Here is a 22,008-nt window from a genome sequence, read left to right on the forward strand (position 1 = left end):
CATGTCATCATCACCTAGGACTAGCATATCACTGTGCACGTTGTGATCAGGGTGAGGCACCACAGCCAGGTCTGAACACCGCACACACTTTACTGAAGGAAATCTAAAGGAAGAAATGGGAGCCAATCTTCAAAAATATGTTTTTAGATCAAATGTTGCTGGAGACGAGTGCCATTTACAGCACACTTTCAGTCTTAGCATTACTGCTCCTATAAATACTCGGGTCTTGTGCTTCATTTTTTGAGCTATTTCGCTTATCAACCTTTCTGTGCTGACACTCTCACTGTCATTGGGCAGCTCGGGTTTTATACTTCTGTCATTGTTGTTACAAAGACCTCGACTATTAGGAGATGCCAACTGTTTCTATGACTTTCAGCCACTCATAGAAACAGTCATATTATACTGGTTTACAAAGAGACAGGACAGATGAAAAAAAGGCATTAAAGTTGCTGTACACAAGTCAAATGAAGAACAAGAAATATTAATTAAAATCATTTTCCTTAAGTTTATTTACCACATTGTTGTGCACCCATTTCACAACAGCCTCTATTAACGTTTGCAAGAATTTAAATGATGCTAGTGTCTCTCATAGCTCGTCTGCGGTGTGCTGTAACATCGCTGAATTATTATTTTTTTTAAATTATCTTCATCATCCCTTATTACATCACTGCTCTCTTAGCAGAATGGAAAAGCTGCATTTTTCCCCTCAAAGCTGGGAGGCCCCAAAAACCTCTGATGATAAATACGTCAAAGGCAAGCTGATTGTCGCTTATGTCTTCTCAGCAGCAAGAACATACAGAACAGTGACATTTTGTAATTTTGCCACACGTTTGCCATATTTACTCGTTAGAACATGCCAGTATTCCAAGGACTTCAGCCTTGTTTGATTAACAGATTCGTTATTACAAGAAAATGCAATTACAAAGATGCTTAATACAGTTCAATAGTGTATATTACTTCTGAATTCCTGCTGCAGGATAAACAAAATCGCAGAAAGCACTACGAAACTCATTAAAGGATTACATCGACAGACGTTAATCCACTTTCTATTGTGGTATAATTTATAAATGGAGCATTAGAAGCTTAGCCAGATGGCTTAGCTGCAGTTTGCACTTTAAATGGCAAATATGTCCAAATCACAAAGCTGTCAGCAACGGAAAAAAAGAGCTATCCCAACTCGGGTTTGTTTTTTTTAACAAATTTTAATGCAAAACAAAATTTTAGCTGCTCAAATGTTGCTTGGAGATTGAATATGGGTTTGGTAAAACTAATGTAAAAGAAAATGTACATTAGAAGGATAATAGTGGATAATATTATCAAAGAGGAGTGCTCCAGCAGTGCTCAGAGATAAGCACAGACTCTAAAGTACTTTTGTGTCTGCAGTTAAATTTGCTGGGACCTGAAATGTTCTCATACAGGAATTAAAGAACCAGACAACTTGGTATGTAACACTTTGAGACACACCAGCAATCAGAGCTACGCTGACTTCTTCTGACCTTACAAGCTCTGAGCAACTACGTCTGAGAGAGATCCTTTAAAAATATCTGACAGAGAAAGAGGGAGAGCGACAGGGTAAGATAAGACCGAGGTGCATAACGAGAGACAGATCAAGTAAAGACATACAGAGTGAAAGAGGAGTGAGTGAGAGGAGGGAGATCTTGTGTCGCTCGTACGTCAACGGCCCAAAACAGAAAGCACAAAGCACACCGCTGCTGTAAACACAGAAAAAGATCCTTTCATTTATCAGATAGGAAAGAATCAGACTGTGGCTAGGAGATCAAACTCATGGGAGTTCCCTAAAATTCAATGAGTCACAAACATACTACAGATCAACAGTGTTGCAGTGCTGAGCCAAAAGAAATTGTTTTAAATATAATTAACAAGAAACACAAAAATTTTTGTCTTACATATGGATGGCTGGAATCAGCTTTTACTGGCTCTGATCCAATAATATCTTTAGGATTTGGAGAAATACCTCCAAAGTGCTGCTGCTCTGCTGTTAGTTTCCTCCACATTACGTCAGCTTTGGGTGATGACAGATACAGAATAAAGAACTCAAATGAATAGATCGGATCATGTCACCAATATCCAGCTTTCTGGGCTAGTATCAGACTGATATCCGATCCACTACTGTCAAATTCCTAGAATTGAATGAATTCTAGGATTGGCTTTCAAACTAAAAGCAATACTGCCATATGGCCCCCACAAACTCAAACTACAGGGGACAGGCACACGATGCTTCCATCAGAAGACTTGGAAAAAAGCTTTGTAGTTTCAAATTCTGAAGATGGTCAAACATCCAAAACCCATTTTGCAGTGGAAAAGGGTTCTGTGGGCTTCTGTGGACAGTGGAAGTTTATTCGAGATAACAAAATTCTAGGACATTAGGACTATCATTTGAAAACAGAAGAACGGCAACCACCAACCACGAGCTTTATTTATAACCAGGAATCATACTTGAGGTTTTGAACTGGAAAATCTGCACAAAACCAGAAAAGTTTCTACTGTGTGTCCAGGTATGTAGACAGTTGTATATGTTTAGAAAAAAAAAAAAAAAAAAACCCAACTGTGTTTGTCGGGAAATAAAATTCATAAAAGATCCATTAATATTGGTTACAAACTAAAAGAAATCGCGCCACGTCATAAAAAGTGCAAAAGCTTTTGCACTGTAGTCTATGCAATCATCCTTATTAGTTGTAAGATTTTAAAACTCCTAATGGAAGTAAAATAAATACAAGGTCTCCACTATAAAGCTGGTACTGACTTAAAATTGCACTGGAGCAGAAAAACAAGAGTGACAAATAGGCTTAAAAATATCAGTCACCAAAAGTGGAAGCAGACTATGTGTTAACAGCCTAAATACACATTAAAGGCGATTAAAATTTGAGCTACTTTGCAGAAGGGAAAGGTCTGGTGCTTTTTTCTCTACAGAATGACTTTGAGCACATAAAAACTCTGGCCACAAGTTTACCACTGACCGAAGCTAAGTCAAGGCTCTCCACAAACCTTTCAGTATTACACTCCATGTACCTCCCTTTGTCCTTGATAAAACCATAGAGGAGGGTGGAGGCATCTGGACTACAGACCGAAGAAAATAAGAACTTTCCATTTCACTCAACACTACATTTAAGACTTTACTCACCATCCTCTGTTCTGCTGTAAAATAATACTCAAAGCAGCGCTGTGGTGTTTATGCAGTGAACAGGTGTTGCGAAAGCTTGTGCAGAAGCTTAAATGGTGCGTGCTGATGTCAAATTTCTTACCTCTCTGGGGACTGGCCGAGGTGATGACGTCTCGCCAACTAGGACAAAAACAAAATAAAAACTTTTTTTTTTTTACTTTCTACCTCCAAGTTCAGTAAAACTCTGAGCCACATTGCGAGTCTGTGGTGAGGACATCTGACACAGAGGCTGATGCACCCACTGGTTTAAACATTTACGCATTGTGCGCTTATGAAGTCTGTAATCCTGAAATACAAATACAGCAAATTAGCCAGGAATGAGTGAAACAAACCTAAAATCAAAGGTAGAGAGGCATCTCACAACAAAAGTAATGAAGTCTACTTTTCCCCCTCAAGCCTTTTCATTATCCCATCTGAGTAATTTAACATACTCCCAAAAATCCAAACAAAAAAGAAGACATTTAATTAAGCTAAAATCTGAAATGTCTCATGGACTTCCATCAGGAATGGTCACAATGTGTTAAACTAGGTCGAAGAACAAGACGAGTCTAGAGTCTAGATTACGCAGTCTTAGGAGCTGAAAACGGCCACTTGAGGCTGCCCTCAAAAACCAATTGATCCCCAAAGAATTTTCGATTAAAATACCCAACTCCATGCATGAATGTAATATTTTTATAGTCTGTTACAAAAATTGATTTGGGTCTCTAGTGAATTTACTCAAGTCCACGAAGAGGTGCCTTTCTGTATTATTCACCAATTTGGATCCAGTTGATGCTTAAAGTTAGGGGCATGACTGCTTCACCTGACACGTGTAAATTGCTATCTAGAAGGCCGCACCTTCAGTAATTCAAGTCACTGAATTGGACCTCTGCACTGTTTTTTGTGCTGTTGATAACTTTAGAGTACTTTTAATTGAATTATCTGTCAAATATCATGGCTGGCTGTGGTGACTGTTTTACTTTCCATGCTTTTAGGGGTTTATACTGAGACGTCCCTGACCTTGTATCTAACCAGCTTCCTTACAAAGGAAATTGTAAATGTTCCCCTCCCTCTTCTTTTACAAACGTTTAAGAGTGTACTTTAATTATCCCTTTACTACCATTTCCCAGTAGTACCCTGGCCATCACTGGATGTGGCTCATTTAGAACTCATTATTGTGCATGTATGAGCAATTGCACTGGTCTCAGTGTGTGTTCTAGGTCACAGCGGTCAGCAGTTTCCAACATAGAGACTAGGCTGTGCCTCTGTACCGTAATAGCGGCTACACCAAGCAGCAGGAGGCCTGAGGGACACGGTTTGCCTTTGATAGACATCCATGTCATCTGCATAAACACCAGGGAGCATGGGTCACTGTAGAAGAACGCGAGTGCAGACTGACAGCATGTTAAATGTGTTTTTGCTAAGTGCTGCGCCTGAATTCCATTCCAATGACAATTGGTTACTGGGAATCAAAAACATTACAAAAGTGTAACAAATATGGAACAAGGTAGTGCGAAAACATTGGGAACATTTAGGCTTGGTCGGTGCTTTTTTAGATCAACAAGTAACTGTAACTTAAGTAGGCCTGAGAATAACTTGAGGAATACCTCAATTTCCATACCTGGATGATTGATCATGCATCAAGACGTTTTAGAGTATATTTATATTTTATTTTACAGGATTATCTACCCAATAGTATGGTCTTCTATGAGGTACAGGCCATCCAAGAAGTCTTTCTTCAACTTTGATGAATGAAATTCTAACATTTTTTTTTCTAGTTACTTTGTAATACTTTACAGGTACCCACGTTTGCGTGTTATATGCCAGCTAAGTTTACAAGTAATATTTATAATAAAGCACTGCTAACTTAGTACTCTATCGAAATGTGCGAAGATTATCTGGTTCCACCTGATTAGTACTCCAAGTGATCATCGTGAGTAACGGGCAGAACAATTACATCCTCTTCCACTAGAGGGCAGTGCAACTACCCGCTATCATTAAATGGGTTGCCAACTGCCAGTAAAAAAGACGAAGAAAAAAATGACGCAATAGACATGCGTGACGACGCGTGATTGCAAAAGATAAATATTTGAAAAGAAAAAGTAGTCGATCTGATCTGGGTCCTGGAAAATTCCAACCCAGATGAAGAACCTATCATGAATACTGGTCAGAATAAAGCAAAAAAAATGTATACTGGGGACAAACAGAGTCAATTCCACAATACCCGGTGCACGGGGAAAAATTATGAATATGCTTTTTGTGATATTTTTGTTTGTTGGTGTGCCGTACGATTTTTCTAATGTGAAATATATGTGCTGTGCATCCAAAAGGTTGTGAAACACAGCTCTATCCTCTAGTCTAAATATGGCCATGTTTGGCTCCAGAAACATCAAAATGGTAAAGGGCAGTCCTTAGAGATCTCTGCTTGGATTATTTCTGTTACTGTTCAGCTAAAACCCATCAGACAGACGAAAAAGAGGAGTTCCTGCTGTCTAGATTACCTAACTGTGGACACAATGACTGGAATTGTCAGCTGGTTCTAGAAATATGCATTATTGGAGCACTGCATGAGGCTGTATAAATGTAAAAAAGCACCAGATTTTACAGTAGTTATGGAAACACCTCTGTCCGGGTTGGCTGACTGAACAGGAATTGAAATCACCTGGTTGAAATGTTTTTGTGTTAGTGCAGGTGGAGAAAGGAATTTTCCTCCACTTCTCAGGTGTGGACTGACATGAGAAGTGTGAGAAGCATGAATCTCATTGACAGAGGGTCTGTACTCTTTTACAGCTCCGATGGTGAACTTCCTTTTTAAACAAAAGCAGAGAAGTCCGCAGACCACAGAGTTCTTTGGCTGAGTGATCCGACAGAACTCCAGGGTTCTTTATTCAGACCTTGGTATTCATCTACCCCAACTCTAGTAGCACAGCAAAGCCAATGATTTAGCTAAACCATGGCTATTGTGCTTCCACACTTTCACACCGTCAGCAGAAATAATAATTGGCATTAGAGAAATGGAACTAGCAGAAAGAACTGCTTCAAGTCATTAGCAATGCCCAGCGCTGCACTTAACATACTACTCACTTTTTCCTTGGGCGACATGCAGGGACAGTTACATAACCGTTTTTGCTGACCACTGTGGTGGCCCTACTGATTGGGAGGATGTGACTGTCCAACCATGCAGCATGACCCCCTTTAGCCTTATTACATAAAGTCCAGACAAATTAAGTGCAACTTTTTAACCATTTGCTGCTTTAACCTTATTAAGGGAGGTTACTAATGAAGTTTTCAACCAATTTTAGGTAGCTTCTAATGGAGTGATAGCACCTCCATGTCATCAGCTACTATAGAGACCTCTTTTAAAAAATAAATAAAAATAGACAAGATGAGAGAGAACTTTGCTTGTAGACTTGTTAGTTTTGCAGCAGTTACACAACAACTCATTACTCTGATTTTGTCAAAAGGGCTTAGAGAGATGAGTGAAAACCCCAATGGAATTTTGACAGTCTTTAAATTCAGACTCATGAAGAAGAGGACAGGTGTTCCCTCTACAGCTATCGACCAGATTTATCCACATTGGGAGTAGACAGCCAGAAATCAGGGCACACAACAAAGCAAAAAACTATCAAATCTTGAGGACAACCTAAAGGAAATACTGGCATGCATTAAGATTTGTTTATTTTCACCATCAGTTTCAGAACAGATGGCTGATAAGGCAGGCTGTCAGAACTGTGCCCGTTCAGTAGGATGCAGCAGCAGATGACAGTTTTTAAAAATGTTATTCGGATGTAAGACATAAACCCATTTATGCAAGTAAACACACATGGACTCGTGCAGCTTTGTTAACTGACTACAAGTACGCAAGCCTTTACCTTTTCTTCAGTTTCTACAGCTGATTTAGTTACAGTACACAGAATTACCCTCTAGTATTCTCAAATTAAATCAAGGGAAATAAAATTAGAAGAGACATATTACATTTAGCTTGCTTAACTTTCACTCTTAATTGTTCTCCTTGAGTTCCAACAGCAGTTTGTCAGATGGTGCGTTACTGACGTGTGTGGATAAATTCTTCCACAGCTGTGCTACTACTGTGTTAACATTTAAAAGTGAAGAAAATAAAGTCGTTTTTCACATCCAGTCATTCATTTCCAATCTGTTCAGCTGAAAACAAACAAACAAACAAACAAACAAAAAAAAAAACAACCCCCACCACCAACAACAACAACAACCACAACCCCTGAACTGAACAGTTTTCTCCACCTTCTTTTTGCAACAATGTCAGACCTGATGTAAGCATCAGATGTGCAAACAATTTGTGGGGCGTTATCTTGATTCCCACTCTGAGTTATGAGTTTGAAGTTCAGGAATTTACTAAAATATTTCTACGATCCACCAAACTCTATTACCGCAGCCCACTACAGAACTTGCCTCTAGTATATTCTACTTCATGCGTATCCCTATGATAGAGTACAAGTTGTTTTTGATACCCACTCTTCCTCAATCTGTTGACCACAGTCAAAATTTCAAAATCACTTAAGCCCATTTTAAATGTTTCAGAAGTAGCAATATCTAAATATGACATCAGACATGCCAAAACAGAGTTTTATTTCCTTTTGGATATTATGTTCTCCATTAGTCAAAAGATTGAGGATATATTTTAGTCCACTCTTAGAAAGTGTACAGGTAAAAATGCCTTTCCACTCATGCTGAACACTGAAAGCACTTCTTCAATACAACCCACATTCATTTATATTGCTTTTTATTTCATACACTTTTTAATCAAACAGGCACAAACTTCCCAAAGTGTTTTTCAGAGGTTCAGTATCTTGCCCATGAAAGCTTTAACACGAGGACTAGAGGAATATTAGGATTAGTAAACTACTAGCTCTTCCTCCTGAGCCACAGCTGCCCCTTGGTTTCTTTCAGTTTAATACAACCCTGACTCATGACCTCAAAAATATAAATATATACATAAAAACTAAATATTAGAGTGAAATTATACTAAACTACACCTATGCTTTTTATAATTTGACTAGTCAAAATGAACAATGTGAATGCTCGCATCAATAAACACGCCCCACCCAAACGGAACAGTTCTCCGTCAACACAAGGCAAACCAGTTTTCATTAATTAAGCATCAGATGAATCCTGTGTGGGCTACAAAACAGCTCCAAACACTAGCACCACAAACCCATAACGGCTTATGCAGTGTTAAAAAAAAAGAAATCTTTTTCATCAATTTAAGACTCCACAACAGCATTTATTCAATAAGAAACTCACTGACCAATGATATTATCATGTTCATGAACTTATAAGATAAACTTTCAAGACTAATATTGTTAAATATTGTCCATTGTTCTTATGCAGTGTCAGAGCCCTCTGTTGCTCTCTCAGGTTCATCTTGTGTTCGTTGTTGGCAGTCAGCCACACTCACAAAGCCCATCTGAACAGATCAGACAGCTGCTTTAACAGGAAGAGAGTCATGTTGAAAGATGGGTTCAGGCAAAGTACATGACAAACACCATCCTGGATACAACCCCAATAAGCACTCATTTTTGTTACAGTTTATTTTATTAACAATAACAACTCCAAAATGCGATACACTGTTAATCCCAGAAGATAAACTCTCCTCTTTGTTTAGGCGAGAGGTCAGGCTCAGCCGTGCATCAGCTGAAGCTGATGTGCAATCGAATGAAACACAGAGATGTCTTGCTCAAGGGCATTTAAGCGGTACTTAATGGGAGCGCCAGTCTGGTTAAACACTGATCTGACACTTTGAACAGATAGCAGTCTTAAGTTGGCGGGTCTATTACGTCTTTACTACACCATGTATCAGCAGCTGTGCACCAGCTAGGACAGCATGGAGGAAGTTGCAAAGGATCAGCAATTTGGACATACTTCATATTTGTTACATCAACAGCTTTTCTTTGTATGAATGATTCTTTTCCCCTTTATTTTTATTTATTTAAGCTAAATTGCAAGTTGGCTGACCCAAAATGAAAACCCGATCCGTATGATGCTTTCAGAGCCGGCTCTTAGTCGCTCTCACTCGCTAATATTCCATTTAAACCCTCGTCAGCAAGCACTTAATGGGACATGATGTGCTGTTGTCAATTCAATTAATATCATTATATCATCTGATATAGACTTAATTGCTTCACACTAACAAGAGGTGAATAACGATAATAATTTTTTCATTATTTTTTCCACTGAATTCATCTTTGGCCTGTTGTCACTGGTATCAAATATTTGTTAGTATATTTTTAGCCAATAAATACCATTTTGGTAAATTTATATTCTTGGATACATTTGTTACAAATTTATTTTCTAGAGTTAGGAAAGTAATTTCAAGCCTGATGTTCCCTTAAAAATAAAAGAATGACCTTCAGCCGCTTTGTCAGAATGAGGAATATAGTTCATCAATTTAACACTGGCACCAGATCAGTCCTCTCTATCAGCAGATACCCAAAGTCAAGGTATCTGCGTCATATTGGCGCCATCAAAATTGGATTATTTCTCCCCAAATCAATGAACGAGTTAGCTGATTGATGCATTTTTCCAAGACATTATAACATTAACTATCCTAATAAGTTCAACTGAGCTTCAACTTACAGCCTGTGTGCAGATGTGCTTTTGATTTTATTTTGAAGGTGGTTGTAAGATGGATGTTTCTAACTCTAACACACTTCATTTCAAGATTTTCAAGCTCTGCCAATGAAAAGATTTCCAATAAAACTCAACACTAAAATGACCAAGACTGATCTCTCCTGTCACCACATATATATCCAAACAATCTGGAATTTTACAAGCACATTTATACATAAAACATAAAGCTGTTTTGCTAAATATTCAAAGGCTTATGACTTCAAGTGCCCAGTTAGACACTAAAAGCACAATAGCCAACATGGAAGTTTGTATTGTAACAAAGAACAGCTGAAAAACTGAGCAAAATGTTTACTGTTTGAGATGGGTTTTTCCCTTTTAAACACACGACATTAAAACTGCATTAAAAGAGTTTTAAACCCCCCCTCCCATAGATTCTTGCGAAACTCATTTCCAGCAAGTATTTGGCATTCACTGTATTATTGGTGCTCTCATTATGTCCATGATGGAAATGTTTTGGACTTGAAAAGTTAAACTCACTCCCACACAGATGTGTCACAGATCGATTTGTCATGATTTCCCCTTACTGTGATGTTCCACAGGCCATGAAACACACTTTTCAGGCACAATAAAACAGATTGAGATTCAAACTACTGACAAGTGTAGCAACACTGCTTTGAGCACAAGACAAATGACACTCGTGCAAGTTAAAAGCAATTGTTCTTGAAAACCCATACTGTGTTACCGGCCCATCAAGGGCTCAGAGACAGTCTGCAGGTATCACACGACCGTGTTGCGTTTGTTTAACCTCACACCCAAAACATATCAGTAGCCATCCTGAAAGGACGGAACAAAAGATGGTCCCTGCCAGAGATTTCCTCTGCTGAGGTAGAGGAAATACAACATTCCCATACTTCTCATCCTGTGACAAGAGTCCAAACATGTGACACAACACCACATACATCTGATAGGGTATCTCCTCTAGACTGCAACAGATACATCCTCAGTGGAAACAGTGTCTGAGAGTGAGAACTGATAACTGTTTGTCATCTGTTTAAAACGCTTAAAGGAAAAACAGACTCAAATTATTTTTATGATTTAATCAAAGTTTAATATGGACTACTTCAGAGTACTGCTGGGAACTAGAAAAAGAGCCTATTTGCCCCATATTGTTTTCTCTTTATTGGCTTCCTGTTAAACCTAAACCGGATTTAAAACCACATCATCCCAACAGAGTACTTTGAAAAATATTCCTAGGAACCACAAGAACAAAGTAGAATGGGAAGCAGAGCCTACAGCTTTCAGGCCCCCCCTTTTATGGAAACAGCTCCCAGTTTGGATTCAGGAGAGCAGATTAGATTAGGCTCAACTTTGATAAAACTTGTTCAGGTCACCCTGATCTACCTCACCGAGCATGTCTTCTTCACTCACTGTTTATTTATACACCACTTTGCATTTATTCATTAGCGATTGTTAATCTCTGGCTCTCTAACAGTCCATCTTCCTTCCCTCACCCCCCAGCAACCCGTCCCTGAGCCTGGTGCTGTGAGAGTTTCTTCCTGTCAAAGGAGACTTTGTCTTTCCCACTGTCACCAAATGCGTCCTCTCATGTGGTCTGTCTGTCTTTATGTCTGTAAAAAGCTGAACTGAAAATTACCTTTAAAAAACAAACAAACCCTTTACAAAAAGGTTATACTATAAAACAATGTCCAACTATCTATACCACACAATATAGTGTCTTCTCCCAGCTATGTCCTGTGTCCAGGGAGGAGACACAAATACGTTGGGGTTGCACAATAAAGGGCATCTGCCATAAAAATCTACCAACTGAGCTACAAGCTGTGTAAACCCCTTCATAATAAGGCAGCCATTAAGTAAAGTAGCTCATGTTGGATAAATAATGGATAAAATAAATAACAATAATTTATAATGATTAAGCCACCTGTAAAACATCATTATGCATCTTCTGAACCAGTGTCACTGATTAAACTTAAATTAATATTGTGTATGTTATTACTGAAAGACATTTATACAATCTAAACAGTACCTGGTCATCCTAATTTCTTTACTTATACTTAAAACTGAAGGTGCAACACAATAATTCTGGTTTGGCTAGTGATGAGAAATAAAATTTGTGCTAAGAAAAACAGAACAAGATAACTCACAAATCTAAACTGACATATCAACATGACTTGACAGACTGAAATACAAATGCAGCGTTTCCTCAGTCTTTGCTTAATGACTTTAGGGTGGATCTTTTCTTTATAAAAGTGCAATGTTGCAATCAGAATACACAGGATATTATGCAATATTGCTTCTTAAGTAACTTAAACTCATAAGATATAGCAAACACTGGATGTGATGGAGTGCAATCTGTTATCTTACGACAGCCTGTTTATTTCTGTTCCGTCTCAGCAGGTTTCCCTCTATAATGACTGAGAGACTACGGGCAAACAATCCCACAGCCAGTAAGACCTACAACAGATAGATTCTGTGCTGCAACACAGATACATATATTTGTTTGCGCTTTTAATTTTCAGTTAGTATTAACCAATTTCAGAAACCCATGGACAAATTATAAAATGAAAGATGTAAAATTAGCATCTAAAAAGTAAGAAGCACCATCAGCAAGAACAGGAACATAAAAATGTGCAGTTTACTTAAATTCAATGAAATCTAAAGGGAACCCAGGTGTATACACATCAATGTGCTGTTCAAATACACAAACATGTAAAAGAGTGTAATGTGCAAACACACACAAGCCATGCACACACACAAACTACCCTAAAAACGTGCTGTCGGGGCTAGTGAACAGAATGCATCACTAATGACATGTAGCAGCCCTCCAGCAAAGCTAAGGCAGAGCAACAGCACAGTGTAATAAACGCACTGCTCCTGCACATACAGTACTGCGATTTGTCTTGCAGAAACATTGACCTCGATACCAGACTGAGGTGGGAGTTCAGAATGAGGTAAGGTCCCAGCTTTAGTAATGACGTCAAAGCGCACATAAAACCCTCTGGAATATTATACTGTATTTGTACTGGAGCTCTTGAGGACAAACTTAAAAGTTGTTTTAATGATAGCCTGAGCTGACCAAGTATTCGCTTTCAGGAAACTGTCAGATTTAAGGTAGAGTGCAGGTGATGAGCTACATGCCTCTGTACATGTAAATTGTTTTTTTTCCCTCTTCAACTTCTTTTCCACCATCAAGTTACACCCGGACACTTTACCAAGGTTTAAACACTCAAAAATTTGCTGTTGCTTAAATTTCAGTGAGTCCTTTCATAGCTGTCTGACGTGTACACATTGTTCCAATGCATTCTGCATTTAGGGAATTTCAAAGACACTTTTGGACACATGGGAACTTTTTTGACACTTTACCTGTGAGCACGCAGATGTCCAACACAGTAGAAAGTGCTAGAAAAGGAAACAGTCTGCCGGCATCCTAACAAGAAGTGTGTATGAGGTTCAGCTGCACTCATGTGAGAACAGAACTGGCAACTGTGCAAAGAATTCACAGCAAACAAGCAGGTGCAGCGGGTGTCACTCCTGCACGCCCAACCTACCCTATAAATAAATCTGAGTATAGAGTTCGGTATAGTGACGTCATCAGCGACTACATTATGGAACCATTGTTCACGCAAATCCAAGCAGACAATGGAATATATGGAGGTAGATGCTGCTTTTGAGTTAAATTGTGGAGATTGCTGTGTTGTAAAATTACACAACTGCACATTTGAGTAAGGTGGAAGCAGCAACAAGGATCTGATGTCACGGAGCCAACTATATATGGCTTGGCTAGCAGTTGAGTTGGAAGAAGAAAAGACATCCTAAGCAACATTTTGGAAATTATGTTGACCACCCCATTGTCACGTTGGTGACTAATAACACATGTAACTGTTGTGGTTACATGTCGTAATGCTGTTGCTATGTTACACACCTTAGAAGTGGCAGTCACCTTGGCTGTAGCTACATGGCAGCATAGCTAGAATATAGGAAACTCTTTCTACAGCTTCTGCAATAGTGCGATGCTGCCCCACTGTTACACGTCAAACGCACAGAAGTTGGAGAAAATGGGAAACCTGAACATCGGTAACTCAACCCCTCCTAACATCGCTCCTTTGCCTCGTTTAGCTTCTCTCCGTGTCATGCTGCTGATACCGCTGCATCACATCTTATTACAGGTAATTTGGGTGTTTTTTGGGTGGTTTCTGACTTGATTCTTGAAACATTATCTGGAATTCATACCACTATAATGTGATCAAGGTTGTTGCACATCTGACTCTACCAAGTTATATGACTGTCAGATCTCAGGAGTACAAGTCTACATAACTCGATCATCGATCCAGCAAACAGAAAACTTACTGCAGTTTAAAATATCCGTCTGCCTTCTTTGGCCTCTTTTGAATTCACGTTACAACATTCATGCAGCATGCATACAAGGGTGGCATGGCCATGTGTAATTCAGCATAAGAATTACAGCGTGGATTTGCTTCATTATGATTCTGTCACCAACACTCACCGTCCAAGTCCATTTACTGGTACCGGTTACCTTCAAATACAACATTTCATTAAGGCCAGCTGTGACATGTGCTTAAAATAACATCAAATGATTGCTGAGTGATCCCTGGGAAGCACAGGTGCAAGAAAACCACATGGCTGACTGTCTGGGGTTCTCAGTGTCATTAAAATCAAAACAATAACAACTCTCACTGTGTGCCATATAAACGTCAGCACTGTTTTGTAAGAAGACATTGAGATTCATGTCGCATCTTGTCACACCCTACCACAGCACACAGGCAAATATAGCAAACTAAAGCATGACTAAGGATAACAAATAGTTTCCAAAACAAACTCAAGGTCACACTTGACAGTGCTGATGCTGCATTTTAGTCGAGCACAAGAGTTGAGTAAACAAGCTGACCCACATAGCGATAGGACAGAGGAGCACAGTACAGTACATACCCACACCAACACCAGGTTTCAGCAGCTAGCCGAGGCTCAGCGCACCTACTGAGATTTGTCACAGTGTGTGATGTGACAATACCATGGTGTGCCCCTGTGCGTTTCCACAAGGAGGAACCAAGCCAAGGGCGTGCCTAGCAGATGATGTGGTAAATGTAGCTGTTTGGTCACAGAGGCAATAAAGTGTGTTTCCTAAACAAGGCCAACCGGAGTTCACTCTCTCACACACTTACTTTCACTTCTTTTTTATAAAAAAATACTGAAGTCACAAGTTAAACGATATCCAAGAATAAACAAAAAAATTATAAAAAAAAAAACAAAAAAAACTGTCAGAACCCAAATGGCCCACAAAAATACCACATTCAAATACAGTGGCCAAAGTGACAAGTTCATAACGGGTCCAGAATTTCAAAAAAATTACCTAACCGACTTTGAAACAACCAAGCTGGTAACTGGGAAACAAATGCCACAGTATACATATATTTATACTGGCTATATAAATAAATCATCTGATTGTTGCATACAGGCCTGAACTGTGTGCTTTTGTACTGTTTGAACAGGAGTTATGGGGATGTACCAGTCAGGCCAATGCTGAGGTTTTTGTTTAGGTTAATAATTGTTGGACCTTTTGCATCAGGAAAAACACAAACATTGTTTATTAGCTGGATCCCAGAATTTCCATACAGTGTGTGAAAACAGAATTTCAGCTATTAGTCATACTCAGAAATGGCACTAGTGCATCCTTTCCAGATCCCCCGGCAGCAAGGGGATCAACACCCATAATGATGGCATGAAGGCATCCATAGAAGCTACTCACATGACTGGAAACACACGCACACACAGGATTAGGCTCCAATTAGGCTGACATGTACATGCTGTGAGGAATGGATTCAGATGACATTTTCTTCCCTTTGTCAGGAAATATGCGAAATGACACTCTGTTAATTGAGCAGATTCTGTGACCTGGAAGATTTCTCATCTAATCTCCATATTCATGCACAGTAATGGGAAAATGCCCCCCTACACACTCAACCCAGTGAAAACAGCAGTGTGGTTCTGTGACAGTGTTGCAACTACTTGCACTTTAAATTCTGATTACACCCACACATAAGCTACAAGTGCTACAAAGCACTGTTTTACTTTACTTTACTTTCTTTTTAGTTGTTTGAAGGGAACCTGCAAAGTAAGAATGTCATTGCTCTGCAGAGCCATTTGTGTTTTGCGGTGTACATGACAATAAACATCTTGAATTTTGGTTCTTGGCAGTTTCCAGTGGGATCTGAAACTTGTTGACCTGTGTAGAGAGACTTTTAATAAAGCGACCACCAGGGGGTGGTTCATAGGAGCCATCGTCTGCCCCGAAAGTTCATTTGGCTCCAAGTCTCCTTCACCAGTGGTCATTGTCTGGCCGCGTTGCCATAGTTCCTATGCTCTAATATCTATGGAAACGCCTTCGAACTGCGTGAGTAGACCCATTGTTGACTCTCTGTCGGGCCTGTCCTCACACACACGCTCACAAAAGAAACTATACAGTGAAACTAATGCTGTAAATATCAACACACATGCACATATTAATAAACACACCTCCCCAAAGCTGGATAGAAGTCATTTCTACTTCACGCTGGGTCAGATGCTTTCAGTAATTCATCCGCCCACAAGTGTATAATAAGGTTATTCTAACCCCACCCCGCTGGGACCTCTGGCAACCAAACAAATGTGTAATCTAAACACCCAGCCCACATGCATATCTCATCAAACAGCAACGTCAGTGGATGCACAAAGGCATAAAACAAGGAACTGTTTGGCTCCGTCTGAGACCTCGGAGTCAGGGGAATCGACGTATAAAAAAAATATGGAAGACTGAGGCAGGAGATTGAGCGCAACAACAATGTAGTTTGTCGAGTTTTTTTTTTTTGTTTTTTTTTTTTTTACACACAAATTATTTTTGGATAATAAATTGATGTCATTGGCTAAAAAGCAGCTATTTTGTTTATGTTACCCCTTGAAGGAAAGTAGGCCAAATAGTCGAGAATGGAAGAGGATAATGTTAATCTCTTGCTCCATTATAGAGCTGGCCTTTTTTTTTTTTTTTTTCCCCCTTTCTTTTTTTTTTTAAAAATGGTAATTTTTTTTTCATTAAGTCTTCTTCCTTTGCTACTTTATTGGTGCGTATTCTAAAGTGGTTACCCAGTAAATGTTTAACGTATAAGCTTCAACTGCTGAAAAGAACCACAGGCAATTGAAACTATGTGGAGATTTGTACACAGACATCAATGGGACATTTTCATCTACATGACTAGTAAATGTGCTGCCATGGAAACTTGGCCCTGTATTACTGATGGCAAATAGTCTAGAACAAAGCACTAGGGTGGAAATTCCTGTATCTGACAAATATCCTTGCAATTAAACTAGCTTACCCACGCTAGTTGAGCTAGCCACAAGTCCCCCCAACACACAAACATATCCCAAGTTGAAAGGTTTAAAAGGTTGTGTATTTAATGGCCTAATCATTTCAAAGTTATCTAAGCTCATCTTATTGATTTAAAATAAATATAATCCATTATTATCATTACTACTACTACTACTACTACTACTACTACTACACTTACTTAGCACTTAGTTCCTCCTACGCCGAGCGGCGCATCGGGCAGCTAATGACCTCCACCGATGTCGGTCAGCGGCAACTGCTTTGGCTTCGTCCCAGGCAATGTCAACGGTTCTCAGATCATTCATAAACGTTCGACACCATCTGATCTTTGGTCGGGGTTGCTTTTTCTTGCCAGTGCATGGGAGCCATGTAATGGTGATCTTGGCCAGACAATAACGGGGTAGACGTCAAATATGGCAAAGCGGAAGCGCAGTCAACTCTTGAGGTCTTCCTGAGTGAAGCCCAGCAGAGCAATGTCATCCGAGAAGTCCAAGTCGGTGAGATTACGTGCTTCGTGCCAGGGGACACCGATGCCAGCTTGGTCAACTGATCATTGCATGATGAAGTCAGTTACAAACAGGAAGAGGAAAGGGGATAGCACGCATCCTTGTCGGACGCCAGTATTGATCTTGAAGAAATCTGTGCAGCCGTCATCCGTCCGGACGCAGCAGCAGGAGTTGGAGTAGAGACCATGAAAGGCATCTACAAACTGCTGAGGGACTCTATAGTGGCGTAGGATAGCCCATAGAGTCGGCCGGTGGACGCCATCAAAAACCTTCTCGAAGTCAATGAAATTAATAGAAATCTTCCTTTGGTATCCCAATGTTGGTGGTGCTGGTGGTGGTCAGAGGGCCCGGTGGCGCCAGTGTCCGGCAGCCTCGCCTCTGTCAGTGCGCCCCAGGGCAGCTGTGGCTACAATGTAGCTTGCCGTCACCAGTGTGTGAATGTGTGTGTGAATGGGTGAATGACTGAATGTAGTGTAAAGCGCTTTGGGGTCCTTAGGGACCGAGTAAAAGCGCTATACAAATGCAGGCCATTTACCATGTTTGTTCAACAATCATGCGGAGGGTGAAGATTTGCTCGACGCACGACCGGCCACTCCGAAAGCCAGCCTGCTCTTCTCACAATTGTTCATCCACTGCACGTCGTAGCTGATTCAAAAGAACGAGGCAAAGCACTTTCCCGGGTACCGACAGCAACGTGATGCCCCACCAGTTGTTACAGTCATCCAAATCACCTTTCTTTGGAAGTTTGATGATGACACCTTTTGTCCAACATGCGATGTTGACCAGCAGGCGTTTAGGAGTCTTGTAAGGGCAGCTTCCAACTGGGGTCCACCATGCTTCAGCATTTCGGGGAGGATCTCGTGCAGGCCAGCGGCCTTTCCACTCTTGAGGAGTAGAATCAATGTCTTGACTTCGGCGGCGCAGATTTGTCCGATATCAACAGGAAGAAGGCCCATGGAAGGTTTTTGGCCTTGAACAGGTGGAGTGGCTCGGGTTGGTTCAGAGTATCGCAGAAGTGTTTGGCACAGCGTTGGTCTCTTTTCAGCTGCAGTAAGGAGGACGCATCCATTTTTGTCTCGGATTGGGACACAGCGGCCACCACGAGCCCCAGTTAGATCTCTTACAATGCGATATAAGGTTCGGGTATCGTTCCGGTCGGCTGCTTCTTTGTATTAAAATAGATTTGTAATACAAATCTATTTTAAATATCACTGGATTTTAAATATCCCTGGATTTTGGACTGAGAGGCTGGTTGATCATATCACTCAGTCCTACTCAAAACAATTTTCCATTCAGATAACATTGTAGCTCAAATGATAACAATAATAAAAACTTAAAATATTTTAGGTGGTTTGCATAGCTTTCTGTAAAACAAACAATGAGCCTTAAATTTCAGATTTAAAGTCTACAAAGCTATATTGTTCACCTGGGTAATAATACAGCCAAATTAAAATGCCACCGCAATACATTTGCCATCTTGTCTCATTGGGTGTAATAGACACACATACACATGCTTAAACAGCATGGCGTTTCATCCTCTCCAACCTTGTGGGCCTCCATCCTGTCTGACCAAACCCAGAGCAACTTGCCGAAACATGCCAAATGAATGACAGAGAGAGAAAAGTAAATCTAAGATGATAAAATTAAGCCAGCATGTGCACAAACGCACACATTCCCCAACAAAAGGAAAACACTCGAGTCCAAGACTCAATCAATTTGCAGTGAGAAGGGAGAGTGGAGCCACATGTTTTTGATAAGTCCTCTAGCAGAGCAGGGTGAGGTAATGATGAAGTCATCTCTGTCCTCTGGACAGGTTCAAATTCACTGGGCTGTACGCATTTTAAATAGCTTTGGGCTCACAAACACGTATACGTTTTTCTTGTGCAGTTCTGCGCAATAAAAAGACTGCATAAAACATTGAGGTGTGCAGGACGTATTAAGGCCAGGAAATAATAAAGGTGCACTAACATGTGGTCACTAAAGCAGCTCCTAACATAAAAAAAAACAAAACAAAAAAAAAAAACATTCATCAATTACCTTCAGTCTTAATATCTGCCTCCTTGTTTTTCTATTCCCGTTTCCACAAAACATTACCAAGCAATCCAGACTTACTATAGACACGCCTCATTAACGGTCCCTACAGACTGCACCCACTCAACCAGTCACAGCCACTCTGTTATTAAGTCACTTAATCTATGAGGCTGTCAGTCCAGTCCCCCACCACAATGGACATTGTACTTCCTGTGCCTGAGCATTCATCTGAAGATTAACTCAGTCATGTCTTGTGCTATTATAAAACTATTCATAAGAGACAAACAAGAGATCAGCTCAGACAGAAAGACGGCAGTTGTGTTGAACCCAAAGACTCCCTTCTGCTTGGCTCGTAAAGGTTCTACGCAAATGTAACTGTGTGTGCAGAATACAGGTAAACATCATAGGAATTTAATTAAGATGCAATGTAAGTTTAGTTAACAAGCTCCAATTTGCTTTCCACCACTATCTAGCACGAGCTGGTTTACATCACTTTACCAATAATCATTTGACAGAGGGTGAGTCATAAAGTACTGAAAGTCATATTGGTGGGGAAATCCAGTTAGATCACCTGCATGTTGCACCAATGACACCGTACAAGGAAGGGCATACAGTATAGTGATAATAAAGGTAGATGTGCTGGTAGATGGAAATTTGGGAGGAAAAACAGAAATCTTCAAAACCATATCAGGAAAGCATGACCGAGTTGTGTGAAAGCAAAGCTTTATCATAAATTATCTGCAACAAAAGCTGGATAAACTGATAAATGTTAGTCATTTTCCCCCTCCACTCTGTCAAAGCCCAATAATCTGCAATATTCCTCTTCTTCAGTCAACTAACATTAGAACCAAGAGACAGAAACCTCACCATCTCCCCTCCCTTGAGTCTCCAGCAACTGCAATATTCATGGGGACCTTACGAAACACTTGGAGTAAAAAACACAAGAGAAAATTGAGTTTGCATCAGAGAGGATGTGCAGAGGTGGAGTAAAAATAAATATGGAATATGCTCCCCCCGTGCAGTCACTGGTCTGGGTTAAATAGCTCAGTTATAGAAAGTCCCTGAAGGATTTTGAAGTAGGGCCCCTTCGATCTGAGTAAATCAGAGAAAGGGGGGAATACCGTTTTAGATTTCACGTCCATATGGCAAACATTCACAGCTTTTCAAAGAGCTCTGCTGAGCAAAATAAAAGAGGGGAAGAAACAGAAACAAAAAAAACAAAAACCCAACATCAAGCATGTCAGGGTCCAGGCATTTTGGAGTCAATTAGCATATTTGTCTGGGTTCGTTTTAGGTTCGGACAACCAGACTTTGGCATGGAAATGGATATCCTTACAGAGCCTTTACAGGTTGTGAAATATCTCATACACAGAGGTGCTGATGAGATGGGGTGACATAAAGGCACAAAGAAAGCGAGAGAGGGATGGAGGAAGCTTTCTTCCAGGCTTCTGAGCATAACCAAAAAAAAAAAAAAAAAAAGGGGGGGGGGGGGGGGGGGGGAGAGAAATATGGGGGAAATTTAGGGAAATGACAGCAAGCAATGAAATACAAAGGAGGAATGACTATAAAGTCAGCTGCTGACCATTTAACTGCCCTTCACGAAACAAGCCTTGCCATATCACAGTTATTGTGACATAGGGTGTTATTGGCTGCGGGTAGGTATTTTGAACTGCCCCTACAGTGAGTGATATTCACTGTTTATTTAAAGAAACCAGATATGAAAAGATTTTTACTAACCAGAGGTGCTTCTGCAGGAGAAAGAGCTGCCCAGTTAGACTTCAAAAAAGGCTTTATTGTGGGCAAAGTGGTACTCCCAGATAAAACTGAAGCTTGTCGTTTCCACTTACATCCAGAGAGCAAAAGTTCAACAGTTTTGCAAAAAAAAAAAAAAAAAAAAAGGGTTTATTTGCTTCTGAACCACAAGTCTTGATTGATGAAAATTTGCTAATAACTCATGTGATTTAAGCTATAAATTTAAAAAAGAAAAAAGGATGTAGCAAACATCACAACAGGCCATTTTTAATGTTCTTACACATTCTGAATTTGGAGATGTCAGACTCAATTTGAAACTTTCTGTAGATGAAAAGAAAACATCCTGATTACAAGGATTTTGTTGTACACTTTTTAAGTATTAGAAACCGGCTAAATGCTAGACATGTGTAGACAGGCATTAGCCATCTCTGAAAACACATACTGTATGTTGAAATTGGGGATGCTCCACATATGGCAGACATTGGCTCTGTTGACCGAAATAAGCTGATCATGATTGGATTAACTGATGACAATGGCTTCTTTCTTTGTTTATAAAGCTT

At 40.0% G+C, this 22,008-nt stretch overlaps 1 protein-coding gene across 3 annotated transcripts in view; it reads right to left on the reverse strand.

Annotated features, from left to right (window-relative positions):
- The window catches only part of add3a (adducin 3 (gamma) a), a 103,955-nt gene that overhangs the window by 81,386 nt on the left and 561 nt on the right, over nt 1–22,008 (reverse strand). Inside the window, exon 2 of one of the 3 annotated variants that reach the window (XM_086296407.1) lies at nt 3,264–3,301. The exons of 1 other annotated variant lie outside the window; for it this stretch is intronic. The gene's annotated coding sequence lies outside the window, so the exon portion shown is untranslated. Of the gene's footprint in view, nt 1–3,142; nt 3,165–3,263; nt 3,302–22,008 lie in introns of those variants that run through there. One more of the 3 variants, XM_086296411.1, reaches the window with a different exon arrangement.

The sequence above is a fragment of the Aulonocara sp. 'chitande type north' Nkhata Bay genome, linkage group LG6 (genome assembly GCF_057382095.1).
Source record: "Aulonocara sp. 'chitande type north' Nkhata Bay isolate Kocher_YH1m ecotype deep benthic linkage group LG6, A_spYH_male_GT1.1, whole genome shotgun sequence".
Taxonomy (NCBI): Eukaryota; Metazoa; Chordata; class Actinopteri; order Cichliformes; family Cichlidae; genus Aulonocara; species Aulonocara sp. 'chitande type north' Nkhata Bay.